This window comes from Rattus norvegicus, chromosome 7 (assembly GCF_021556685.1).
Source record: "Rattus norvegicus strain SHRSP/BbbUtx chromosome 7, alternate assembly SHRSP_T2T, whole genome shotgun sequence".
In the NCBI taxonomy this organism is placed as follows: Eukaryota; Metazoa; Chordata; class Mammalia; order Rodentia; family Muridae; genus Rattus; species Rattus norvegicus.
The window spans coordinates 144,502,931-144,517,568 of record NC_141540.1 but is presented as its reverse complement, the minus strand read 5'-3'; positions in this window follow the sequence as shown (position 1 = coordinate 144,517,568).

The window sequence follows — 14,638 nt, the reverse complement described above, 5'->3', positions numbered from 1 at the left end:
AACCCTAACCCTAACCCTAACCCTAACCCTAACCCTAACCCTAACCCTAACCCTAACCCTAACCCTAACCCTAACCCTAACCCTAACCCTAACCCTAACCCTAACCCTAACCCTAACCCTAACCCTAACCCTAACCCTAACCCTAACCCTAACCCTAACCCTAACCCTAACCCTAACCCTAACCCTAACCCTAACCCTAACCCTAACCCTAACCCTAACCCTAACCCTAACCCTAACCCTAACCCTAACCCTAACCCTAACCCTAACCCTAACCCTAACCCTAACCCTAACCCTAACCCTAACCCTAACCCTAACCCTAACCCTAACCCTAACCCTAACCCTAACCCTAACCCTAACCCTAACCCTAACCCTAACCCTAACCCTAACCCTAACCCTAACCCTAACCCTAACCCTAACCCTAACCCTAACCCTAACCCTAACCCTAACCCTAACCCTAACCCTAACCCTAACCCTAACCCTAACCCTAACCCTAACCCTAACCCTAACCCTAACCCTAACCCTAACCCTAACCCTAACCCTAACCCTAACCCTAACCCTAACCCTAACCCTAACCCTAACCCTAACCCTAACCCTAACCCTAACCCTAACCCTAACCCTAACCCTAACCCTAACCCTAACCCTAACCCTAACCCTAACCCTAACCCTAACCCTAACCCTAACCCTAACCCTAACCCTAACCCTAACCCTAACCCTAACCCTAACCCTAACCCTAACCCTAACCCTAACCCTAACCCTAACCCTAACCCTAACCCTAACCCTAACCCTAACCCTAACCCTAACCCTAACCCTAACCCTAACCCTAACCCTAACCCTAACCCTAACCCTAACCCTAACCCTAACCCTAACCCTAACCCTAACCCTAACCCTAACCCTAACCCTAACCCTAACCCTAACCCTAACCCTAACCCTAACCCTAACCCTAACCCTAACCCTAACCCTAACCCTAACCCTAACCCTAACCCTAACCCTAACCCTAACCCTAACCCTAACCCTAACCCTAACCCTAACCCTAACCCTAACCCTAACCCTAACCCTAACCCTAACCCTAACCCTAACCCTAACCCTAACCCTAACCCTAACCCTAACCCTAACCCTAACCCCAACCCTAACCCTAACCCTAACCCTAACCCTAACCCTAACCCTAACCCTAACCCTAACCCTAACCCTAACCCTAACCCTAACCCTAACCCTAACCCTAACCCTAACCCTAACCCTAACCCTAACCCTAACCCTAACCCTAACCCTAACCCTAACCCTAACCCTAACCCTAACCCTAACCCTAACCCTAACCCTAACCCTAACCCTAACCCTAACCCTAACCCTAACCCTAACCCTAACCCTAACCCTAACCCTAACCCTAACCCTAACCCTAACCCTAACCCTAACCCTAACCCTAACCCTAACCCTAACCCTAACCCTAACCCTAACCCTAACCCTAACCCTAACCCTAACCCTAACCCTAACCCTAACCCTAACCCTAACCCTAACCCTAACCCTAACCCTAACCCTAACCCTAACCCTAACCCTAACCCTAACCCTAACCCTAACCCTAACCCTAACCCTAACCCTAACCCTAACCCTAACCCTAACCCTAACCCTAACCCTAACCCTAACCCTAACCCTAACCCTAACCCTAACCCTAACCCTAACCCTAACCCTAACCCTAACCCTAACCCTAACCCTAACCCTAACCCTAACCCTAACCCTAACCCTAACCCTAACCCTAACCCTAACCCTAACCCTAACCCTAACCCTAACCCTAACCCTAACCCTAACCCTAACCCTAACCCTAACCCTAACCCTAACCCTAACCCTAACCCTAACCCTAACCCTAACCCTAACCCTAACCCTAACCCTAACCCTAACCCTAACCCTAACCCTAACCCTAACCCTAACCCTAACCCTAACCCTAACCCTAACCCTAACCCTAACCCTAACCCTAACCCTAACCCTAACCCTAACCCTAACCCTAACCCTAACCCTAACCCTAACCCTAACCCTAACCCTAACCCTAACCCTAACCCTAACCCTAACCCTAACCCTAACCCTAACCCTAACCCTAACCCTAACCCTAACCCTAACCCTAACCCTAACCCTAACCCTAACCCTAACCCTAACCCTAACCCTAACCCTAACCCTAACCCTAACCCTAACCCTAACCCTAACCCTAACCCTAACCCTAACCCTAACCCTAACCCTAACCCTAACCCTAACCCTAACCCTAACCCTAACCCTAACCCTAACCCTAACCCTAACCCTAACCCTAACCCTAACCCTAACCCTAACCCTAACCCTAACCCTAACCCTAACCCTAACCCTAACCCTAACCCTAACCCTAACCCTAACCCTAACCCTAACCCTAACCCTAACCCTAACCCTAACCCTAACCCTAACCCTAACCCTAACCCTAACCCTAACCCTAACCCTAACCCTAACCCTAACCCTAACCCTAACCCTAACCCTAACCCTAACCCTAACCCTAACCCTAACCCTAACCCTAACCCTAACCCTAACCCTAACCCTAACCCTAACCCTAACCCTAACCCTAACCCTAACCCTAACCCTAACCCTAACCCTAACCCTAACCCTAACCCTAACCCTAACCCTAACCCTAACCCTAACCCTAACCCTAACCCTAACCCTAACCCTAACCCTAACCCTAACCCTAACCCTAACCCTAACCCTAACCCTAACCCTAACCCTAACCCTAACCCTAACCCTAACCCTAACCCTAACCCTAACCCTAACCCTAACCCTAACCCTAACCCTAACCCTAACCCTAACCCTAACCCTAACCCTAACCCTAACCCTAACCCTAACCCTAACCCTAACCCTAACCCTAACCCTAACCCTAACCCTAACCCTAACCCTAACCCTAACCCTAACCCTAACCCTAACCCTAACCCTAACCCTAACCCTAACCCTAACCCTAACCCTAACCCTAACCCTAACCCTAACCCTAACCCTAACCCTAACCCTAACCCTAACCCTAACCCTAACCCTAACCCTAACCCTAACCCTAACCCTAACCCTAACCCTAACCCTAACCCTAACCCTAACCCTAACCCTAACCCTAACCCTAACCCTAACCCTAACCCTAACCCTAACCCTAACCCTAACCCTAACCCTAACCCTAACCCTAACCCTAACCCTAACCCTAACCCTAACCCTAACCCTAACCCTAACCCTAACCCTAACCCTAACCCTAACCCTAACCCTAACCCTAACCCTAACCCTAACCCTAACCCTAACCCTAACCCTAACCCTAACCCTAACCCTAACCCTAACCCTAACCCTAACCCTAACCCTAACCCTAACCCTAACCCTAACCCTAACCCTAACCCTAACCCTAACCCTAACCCTAACCCTAACCCTAACCCTAACCCTAACCCTAACCCTAACCCTAACCCTAACCCTAACCCTAACCCTAACCCTAACCCTAACCCTAACCCTAACCCTAACCCTAACCCTAACCCTAACCCTAACCCTAACCCTAACCCTAACCCTAACCCTAACCCTAACCCTAACCCTAACCCTAACCCTAACCCTAACCCTAACCCTAACCCTAACCCTAACCCTAACCCTAACCCTAACCCTAACCCTAACCCTAACCCTAACCCTAACCCTAACCCTAACCCTAACCCTAACCCTAACCCTAACCCTAACCCTAACCCTAACCCTAACCCTAACCCTAACCCTAACCCTAACCCTAACCCTAACCCTAACCCTAACCCTAACCCTAACCCTAACCCTAACCCTAACCCTAACCCTAACCCTAACCCTAACCCTAACCCTAACCCTAACCCTAACCCTAACCCTAACCCTAACCCTAACCCTAACCCTAACCCTAACCCTAACCCTAACCCTAACCCTAACCCTAACCCTAACCCTAACCCTAACCCTAACCCTAACCCTAACCCTAACCCTAACCCTAACCCTAACCCTAACCCTAACCCTAACCCTAACCCTAACCCTAACCCTAACCCTAACCCTAACCCTAACCCTAACCCTAACCCTAACCCTAACCCTAACCCTAACCCTAACCCTAACCCTAACCCTAACCCTAACCCTAACCCTAACCCTAACCCTAACCCTAACCCTAACCCTAACCCTAACCCTAACCCTAACCCTAACCCTAACCCTAACCCTAACCCTAACCCTAACCCTAACCCTAACCCTAACCCTAACCCTAACCCTAACCCTAACCCTAACCCTAACCCTAACCCTAACCCTAACCCTAACCCTAACCCTAACCCTAACCCTAACCCTAACCCTAACCCTAACCCTAACCCTAACCCTAACCCTAACCCTAACCCTAACCCTAACCCTAACCCTAACCCTAACCCTAACCCTAACCCTAACCCTAACCCTAACCCTAACCCTAACCCTAACCCTAACCCTAACCCTAACCCTAACCCTAACCCTAACCCTAACCCTAACCCTAACCCTAACCCTAACCCTAACCCTAACCCTAACCCTAACCCTAACCCTAACCCTAACCCTAACCCTAACCCTAACCCTAACCCTAACCCTAACCCTAACCCTAACCCTAACCCTAACCCTAACCCTAACCCTAACCCTAACCCTAACCCTAACCCTAACCCTAACCCTAACCCTAACCCTAACCCTAACCCTAACCCTAACCCTAACCCTAACCCTAACCCTAACCCTAACCCTAACCCTAACCCTAACCCTAACCCTAACCCTAACCCTAACCCTAACCCTAACCCTAACCCTAACCCTAACCCTAACCCTAACCCTAACCCTAACCCTAACCCTAACCCTAACCCTAACCCTAACCCTAACCCTAACCCTAACCCTAACCCTAACCCTAACCCTAACCCTAACCCTAACCCTAACCCTAACCCTAACCCTAACCCTAACCCTAACCCTAACCCTAACCCTAACCCTAACCCTAACCCTAACCCTAACCCTAACCCTAACCCTAACCCTAACCCTAACCCTAACCCTAACCCTAACCCTAACCCTAACCCTAACCCTAACCCTAACCCTAACCCTAACCCTAACCCTAACCCTAACCCTAACCCTAACCCTAACCCTAACCCTAACCCTAACCCTAACCCTAACCCTAACCCTAACCCTAACCCTAACCCTAACCCTAACCCTAACCCTAACCCTAACCCTAACCCTAACCCTAACCCTAACCCTAACCCTAACCCTAACCCTAACCCTAACCCTAACCCTAACCCTAACCCTAACCCTAACCCTAACCCTAACCCTAACCCTAACCCTAACCCTAACCCTAACCCTAACCCTAACCCTAACCCTAACCCTAACCCTAACCCTAACCCTAACCCTAACCCTAACCCTAACCCTAACCCTAACCCTAACCCTAACCCTAACCCTAACCCTAACCCTAACCCTAACCCTAACCCTAACCCTAACCCTAACCCTAACCCTAACCCTAACCCTAACCCTAACCCTAACCCTAACCCTAACCCTAACCCTAACCCTAACCCTAACCCTAACCCTAACCCTAACCCTAACCCTAACCCTAACCCTAACCCTAACCCTAACCCTAACCCTAACCCTAACCCTAACCCTAACCCTAACCCTAACCCTAACCCTAACCCTAACCCTAACCCTAACCCTAACCCTAACCCTAACCCTAACCCTAACCCTAACCCTAACCCTAACCCTAACCCTAACCCTAACCCTAACCCTAACCCTAACCCTAACCCTAACCCTAACCCTAACCCTAACCCTAACCCTAACCCTAACCCTAACCCTAACCCTAACCCTAACCCTAACCCTAACCCTAACCCTAACCCTAACCCTAACCCTAACCCTAACCCTAACCCTAACCCTAACCCTAACCCTAACCCTAACCCTAACCCTAACCCTAACCCTAACCCTAACCCTAACCCTAACCCTAACCCTAACCCTAACCCTAACCCTAACCCTAACCCTAACCCTAACCCTAACCCTAACCCTAACCCTAACCCTAACCCTAACCCTAACCCTAACCCTAACCCTAACCCTAACCCTAACCCTAACCCTAACCCTAACCCTAACCCTAACCCTAACCCTAACCCTAACCCTAACCCTAACCCTAACCCTAACCCTAACCCTAACCCTAACCCTAACCCTAACCCTAACCCTAACCCTAACCCTAACCCTAACCCTAACCCTAACCCTAACCCTAACCCTAACCCTAACCCTAACCCTAACCCTAACCCTAACCCTAACCCTAACCCTAACCCTAACCCTAACCCTAACCCTAACCCTAACCCTAACCCTAACCCTAACCCTAACCCTAACCCTAACCCTAACCCTAACCCTAACCCTAACCCTAACCCTAACCCTAACCCTAACCCTAACCCTAACCCTAACCCTAACCCTAACCCTAACCCTAACCCTAACCCTAACCCTAACCCTAACCCTAACCCTAACCCTAACCCTAACCCTAACCCTAACCCTAACCCTAACCCTAACCCTAACCCTAACCCTAACCCTAACCCTAACCCTAACCCTAACCCTAACCCTAACCCTAACCCTAACCCTAACCCTAACCCTAACCCTAACCCTAACCCTAACCCTAACCCTAACCCTAACCCTAACCCTAACCCTAACCCTAACCCTAACCCTAACCCTAACCCTAACCCTAACCCTAACCCTAACCCTAACCCTAACCCTAACCCTAACCCTAACCCTAACCCTAACCCTAACCCTAACCCTAACCCTAACCCTAACCCTAACCCTAACCCTAACCCTAACCCTAACCCTAACCCTAACCCTAACCCTAACCCTAACCCTAACCCTAACCCTAACCCTAACCCTAACCCTAACCCTAACCCTAACCCTAACCCTAACCCTAACCCTAACCCTAACCCTAACCCTAACCCTAACCCTAACCCTAACCCTAACCCTAACCCTAACCCTAACCCTAACCCTAACCCTAACCCTAACCCTAACCCTAACCCTAACCCTAACCCTAACCCTAACCCTAACCCTAACCCTAACCCTAACCCTAACCCTAACCCTAACCCTAACCCTAACCCTAACCCTAACCCTAACCCTAACCCTAACCCTAACCCTAACCCTAACCCTAACCCTAACCCTAACCCTAACCCTAACCCTAACCCTAACCCTAACCCTAACCCTAACCCTAACCCTAACCCTAACCCTAACCCTAACCCTAACCCTAACCCTAACCCTAACCCTAACCCTAACCCTAACCCTAACCCTAACCCTAACCCTAACCCTAACCCTAACCCTAACCCTAACCCTAACCCTAACCCTAACCCTAACCCTAACCCTAACCCTAACCCTAACCCTAACCCTAACCCTAACCCTAACCCTAACCCTAACCCTAACCCTAACCCTAACCCTAACCCTAACCCTAACCCTAACCCTAACCCTAACCCTAACCCTAACCCTAACCCTAACCCTAACCCTAACCCTAACCCTAACCCTAACCCTAACCCTAACCCTAACCCTAACCCTAACCCTAACCCTAACCCTAACCCTAACCCTAACCCTAACCCTAACCCTAACCCTAACCCTAACCCTAACCCTAACCCTAACCCTAACCCTAACCCTAACCCTAACCCTAACCCTAACCCTAACCCTAACCCTAACCCTAACCCTAACCCTAACCCTAACCCTAACCCTAACCCTAACCCTAACCCTAACCCTAACCCTAACCCTAACCCTAACCCTAACCCTAACCCTAACCCTAACCCTAACCCTAACCCTAACCCTAACCCTAACCCTAACCCTAACCCTAACCCTAACCCTAACCCTAACCCTAACCCTAACCCTAACCCTAACCCTAACCCTAACCCTAACCCTAACCCTAACCCTAACCCTAACCCTAACCCTAACCCTAACCCTAACCCTAACCCTAACCCTAACCCTAACCCTAACCCTAACCCTAACCCTAACCCTAACCCTAACCCTAACCCTAACCCTAACCCTAACCCTAACCCTAACCCTAACCCTAACCCTAACCCTAACCCTAACCCTAACCCTAACCCTAACCCTAACCCTAACCCTAACCCTAACCCTAACCCTAACCCTAACCCTAACCCTAACCCTAACCCTAACCCTAACCCTAACCCTAACCCTAACCCTAACCCTAACCCTAACCCTAACCCTAACCCTAACCCTAACCCTAACCCTAACCCTAACCCTAACCCTAACCCTAACCCTAACCCTAACCCTAACCCTAACCCTAACCCTAACCCTAACCCTAACCCTAACCCTAACCCTAACCCTAACCCTAACCCTAACCCTAACCCTAACCCTAACCCTAACCCTAACCCTAACCCTAACCCTAACCCTAACCCTAACCCTAACCCTAACCCTAACCCTAACCCTAACCCTAACCCTAACCCTAACCCTAACCCTAACCCTAACCCTAACCCTAACCCTAACCCTAACCCTAACCCTAACCCTAACCCTAACCCTAACCCTAACCCTAACCCTAACCCTAACCCTAACCCTAACCCTAACCCTAACCCTAACCCTAACCCTAACCCTAACCCTAACCCTAACCCTAACCCTAACCCTAACCCTAACCCTAACCCTAACCCTAACCCTAACCCTAACCCTAACCCTAACCCTAACCCTAACCCTAACCCTAACCCTAACCCTAACCCTAACCCTAACCCTAACCCTAACCCTAACCCTAACCCTAACCCTAACCCTAACCCTAACCCTAACCCTAACCCTAACCCTAACCCTAACCCTAACCCTAACCCTAACCCTAACCCTAACCCTAACCCTAACCCTAACCCTAACCCTAACCCTAACCCTAACCCTAACCCTAACCCTAACCCTAACCCTAACCCTAACCCTAACCCTAACCCTAACCCTAACCCTAACCCTAACCCTAACCCTAACCCTAACCCTAACCCTAACCCTAACCCTAACCCTAACCCTAACCCTAACCCTAACCCTAACCCTAACCCTAACCCTAACCCTAACCCTAACCCTAACCCTAACCCTAACCCTAACCCTAACCCTAACCCTAACCCTAACCCTAACCCTAACCCTAACCCTAACCCTAACCCTAACCCTAACCCTAACCCTAACCCTAACCCTAACCCTAACCCTAACCCTAACCCTAACCCTAACCCTAACCCTAACCCTAACCCTAACCCTAACCCTAACCCTAACCCTAACCCTAACCCTAACCCTAACCCTAACCCTAACCCTAACCCTAACCCTAACCCTAACCCTAACCCTAACCCTAACCCTAACCCTAACCCTAACCCTAACCCTAACCCTAACCCTAACCCTAACCCTAACCCTAACCCTAACCCTAACCCTAACCCTAACCCTAACCCTAACCCTAACCCTAACCCTAACCCTAACCCTAACCCTAACCCTAACCCTAACCCTAACCCTAACCCTAACCCTAACCCTAACCCTAACCCTAACCCTAACCCTAACCCTAACCCTAACCCTAACCCTAACCCTAACCCTAACCCTAACCCTAACCCTAACCCTAACCCTAACCCTAACCCTAACCCTAACCCTAACCCTAACCCTAACCCTAACCCTAACCCTAACCCTAACCCTAACCCTAACCCTAACCCTAACCCTAACCCTAACCCTAACCCTAACCCTAACCCTAACCCTAACCCTAACCCTAACCCTAACCCTAACCCTAACCCTAACCCTAACCCTAACCCTAACCCTAACCCTAACCCTAACCCTAACCCTAACCCTAACCCTAACCCTAACCCTAACCCTAACCCTAACCCTAACCCTAACCCTAACCCTAACCCTAACCCTAACCCTAACCCTAACCCTAACCCTAACCCTAACCCTAACCCTAACCCTAACCCTAACCCTAACCCTAACCCTAACCCTAACCCTAACCCTAACCCTAACCCTAACCCTAACCCTAACCCTAACCCTAACCCTAACCCTAACCCTAACCCTAACCCTAACCCTAACCCTAACCCTAACCCTAACCCTAACCCTAACCCTAACCCTAACCCTAACCCTAACCCTAACCCTAACCCTAACCCTAACCCTAACCCTAACCCTAACCCTAACCCTAACCCTAACCCTAACCCTAACCCTAACCCTAACCCTAACCCTAACCCTAACCCTAACCCTAACCCTAACCCTAACCCTAACCCTAACCCTAACCCTAACCCTAACCCTAACCCTAACCCTAACCCTAACCCTAACCCTAACCCTAACCCTAACCCTAACCCTAACCCTAACCCTAACCCTAACCCTAACCCTAACCCTAACCCTAACCCTAACCCTAACCCTAACCCTAACCCTAACCCTAACCCTAACCCTAACCCTAACCCTAACCCTAACCCTAACCCTAACCCTAACCCTAACCCTAACCCTAACCCTAACCCTAACCCTAACCCTAACCCTAACCCTAACCCTAACCCTAACCCTAACCCTAACCCTAACCCTAACCCTAACCCTAACCCTAACCCTAACCCTAACCCTAACCCTAACCCTAACCCTAACCCTAACCCTAACCCTAACCCTAACCCTAACCCTAACCCTAACCCTAACCCTAACCCTAACCCTAACCCTAACCCTAACCCTAACCCTAACCCTAACCCTAACCCTAACCCTAACCCTAACCCTAACCCTAACCCTAACCCTAACCCTAACCCTAACCCTAACCCTAACCCTAACCCTAACCCTAACCCTAACCCTAACCCTAACCCTAACCCTAACCCTAACCCTAACCCTAACCCTAACCCTAACCCTAACCCTAACCCTAACCCTAACCCTAACCCTAACCCTAACCCTAACCCTAACCCTAACCCTAACCCTAACCCTAACCCTAACCCTAACCCTAACCCTAACCCTAACCCTAACCCTAACCCTAACCCTAACCCTAACCCTAACCCTAACCCTAACCCTAACCCTAACCCTAACCCTAACCCTAACCCTAACCCTAACCCTAACCCTAACCCTAACCCTAACCCTAACCCTAACCCTAACCCTAACCCTAACCCTAACCCTAACCCTAACCCTAACCCTAACCCTAACCCTAACCCTAACCCTAACCCTAACCCTAACCCTAACCCTAACCCTAACCCTAACCCTAACCCTAACCCTAACCCTAACCCTAACCCTAACCCTAACCCTAACCCTAACCCTAACCCTAACCCTAACCCTAACCCTAACCCTAACCCTAACCCTAACCCTAACCCTAACCCTAACCCTAACCCTAACCCTAACCCTAACCCTAACCCTAACCCTAACCCTAACCCTAACCCTAACCCTAACCCTAACCCTAACCCTAACCCTAACCCTAACCCTAACCCTAACCCTAACCCTAACCCTAACCCTAACCCTAACCCTAACCCTAACCCTAACCCTAACCCTAACCCTAACCCTAACCCTAACCCTAACCCTAACCCTAACCCTAACCCTAACCCTAACCCTAACCCTAACCCTAACCCTAACCCTAACCCTAACCCTAACCCTAACCCTAACCCTAACCCTAACCCTAACCCTAACCCTAACCCTAACCCTAACCCTAACCCTAACCCTAACCCTAACCCTAACCCTAACCCTAACCCTAACCCTAACCCTAACCCTAACCCTAACCCTAACCCTAAACCCTAACCCTAACCCTAACCCTAACCCTAACCCTAACCCTAACCCTAACCCTAACCCTAACCCTAACCCTAACCCTAACCCTAACCCTAACCCTAACCCTAACCCTAACCCTAACCCTAACCCTAACCCTAACCCTAACCCTAACCCTAACCCTAACCCTAACCCTAACCCTAACCCTAACCCTAACCCTAACCCTAACCCTAACCCTAACCCTAACCCTAACCCTAACCCTAACCCTAACCCTAACCCTAACCCTAACCCTAACCCTAACCCTAACCCTAACCCTAACCCTAACCCTAACCCTAACCCTAACCCTAACCCTAACCCTAACCCTAACCCTAACCCTAACCCTAACCCTAACCCTAACCCTAACCCTAACCCTAACCCTAACCCTAACCCTAACCCTAACCCTAACCCTAACCCTAACCCTAACCCTAACCCTAACCCTAACCCTAACCCTAACCCTAACCCTAACCCTAACCCTAACCCTAACCCTAACCCTAACCCTAACCCTAACCCTAACCCTAACCCTAACCCTAACCCTAACCCTAACCCTAACCCTAACCCTAACCCTAACCCTAACCCTAACCCTAACCCTAACCCTAACCCTAACCCTAACCCTAACCCTAACCCTAACCCTAACCCTAACCCTAACCCTAACCCTAACCCTAACCCTAACCCTAACCCTAACCCTAACCCTAACCCTAACCCTAACCCTAACCCTAACCCTAACCCTAACCCTAACCCTAACCCTAACCCTAACCCTAACCCTAACCCTAACCCTAACCCTAACCCTAACCCTAACCCTAACCCTAACCCTAACCCTAACCCTAACCCTAACCCTAACCCTAACCCTAACCCTAACCCTAACCCTAACCCTAACCCTAACCCTAACCCTAACCCTAACCCTAACCCTAACCCTAACCCTAACCCTAACCCTAACCCTAACCCTAACCCTAACCCTAACCCTAACCCTAACCCTAACCCTAACCCTAACCCTAACCCTAACCCTAACCCTAACCCTAACCCTAACCCTAACCCTAACCCTAACCCTAACCCTAACCCTAACCCTAACCCTAACCCTAACCCTAACCCTAACCCTAACCCTAACCCTAACCCTAACCCTAACCCTAACCCTAACCCTAACCCTAACCCTAACCCTAACCCTAACCCTAACCCTAACCCTAACCCTAACCCTAACCCTAACCCTAACCCTAACCCTAACCCTAACCCTAACCCTAACCCTAACCCTAACCCTAACCCTAACCCTAACCCTAACCCTAACCCTAACCCTAACCCTAACCCTAACCCTAACCCTAACCCTAACCCTAACCCTAACCCTAACCCTAACCCTAACCCTAACCCTAACCCTAACCCTAACCCTAACCCTAACCCTAACCCTAACCCTAACCCTAACCCTAACCCTAACCCTAACCCTAACCCTAACCCTAACCCTAACCCTAACCCTAACCCTAACCCTAACCCTAACCCTAACCCTAACCCTAACCCTAACCCTAACCCTAACCCTAACCCTAACCCTAACCCTAACCCTAACCCTAACCCTAACCCTAACCCTAACCCTAACCCTAACCCTAACCCTAACCCTAACCCTAACCCTAACCCTAACCCTAACCCTAACCCTAACCCTAACCCTAACCCTAACCCTAACCCTAACCCTAACCCTAACCCTAACCCTAACCCTAACCCTAACCCTAACCCTAACCCTAACCCTAACCCTAACCCTAACCCTAACCCTAACCCTAACCCTAACCCTAACCCTAACCCTAACCCTAACCCTAACCCTAACCCTAACCCTAACCCTAACCCTAACCCTAACCCTAACCCTAACCCTAACCCTAACCCTAACCCTAACCCTAACCCTAACCCTAACCCTAACCCTAACCCTAACCCTAACCCTAACCCTAACCCTAACCCTAACCCTAACCCTAACCCTAACCCTAACCCTAACCCTAACCCTAACCCTAACCCTAACCCTAACCCTAACCCTAACCCTAACCCTAACCCTAACCCTAACCCTAACCCTAACCCTAACCCTAACCCTAACCCTAACCCTAACCCTAACCCTAACCCTAACCCTAACCCTAACCCTAACCCTAACCCTAACCCTAACCCTAACCCTAACCCTAACCCTAACCCTAACCCTAACCCTAACCCTAACCCTAACCCTAACCCTAACCCTAACCCTAACCCTAACCCTAACCCTAACCCTAACCCTAACCCTAACCCTAACCCTAACCCTAACCCTAACCCTAACCCTAACCCTAACCCTAACCCTAACCCTAACCCTAACCCTAACCCTAACCCTAACCCTAACCCTAACCCTAACCCTAACCCTAACCCTAACCCTAACCCTAACCCTAACCCTAACCCTAACCCTAACCCTAACCCTAACCCTAACCCTAACCCTAACCCTAACCCTAACCCTAACCCTAACCCTAACCCTAACCCTAACCCTAACCCTAACCCTAACCCTAACCCTAACCCTAACCCTAACCCTAACCCTAACCCTAACCCTAACCCTAACCCTAACCCTAACCCTAACCCTAACCCTAACCCTAACCCTAACCCTAACCCTAACCCTAACCCTAACCCTAACCCTAACCCTAACCCTAACCCTAACCCTAACCCTAACCCTAACCCTAACCCTAACCCTAACCCTAACCCTAACCCTAACCCTAACCCTAACCCTAACCCTAACCCTAACCCTAACCCTAACCCTAACCCTAACCCTAACCCTAACCCTAACCCTAAACCCTAACCCTAACCCTAACCCTAACCCTAACCCTAACCCTAACCCTAACCCTAACCCTAACCCTAACCCTAACCCTAACCCTAACCCTAACCCTAACCCTAACCCTAACCCTAACCCTAACCCTAACCCTAACCCTAACCCTAACCCTAACCCTAACCCTAACCCTAACCCTAACCCTAACCCTAACCCTAACCCTAACCCTAACCCTAACCCTAACCCTAACCCTAACCCTAACCCTAACCCTAACCCTAACCCTAACCCTAA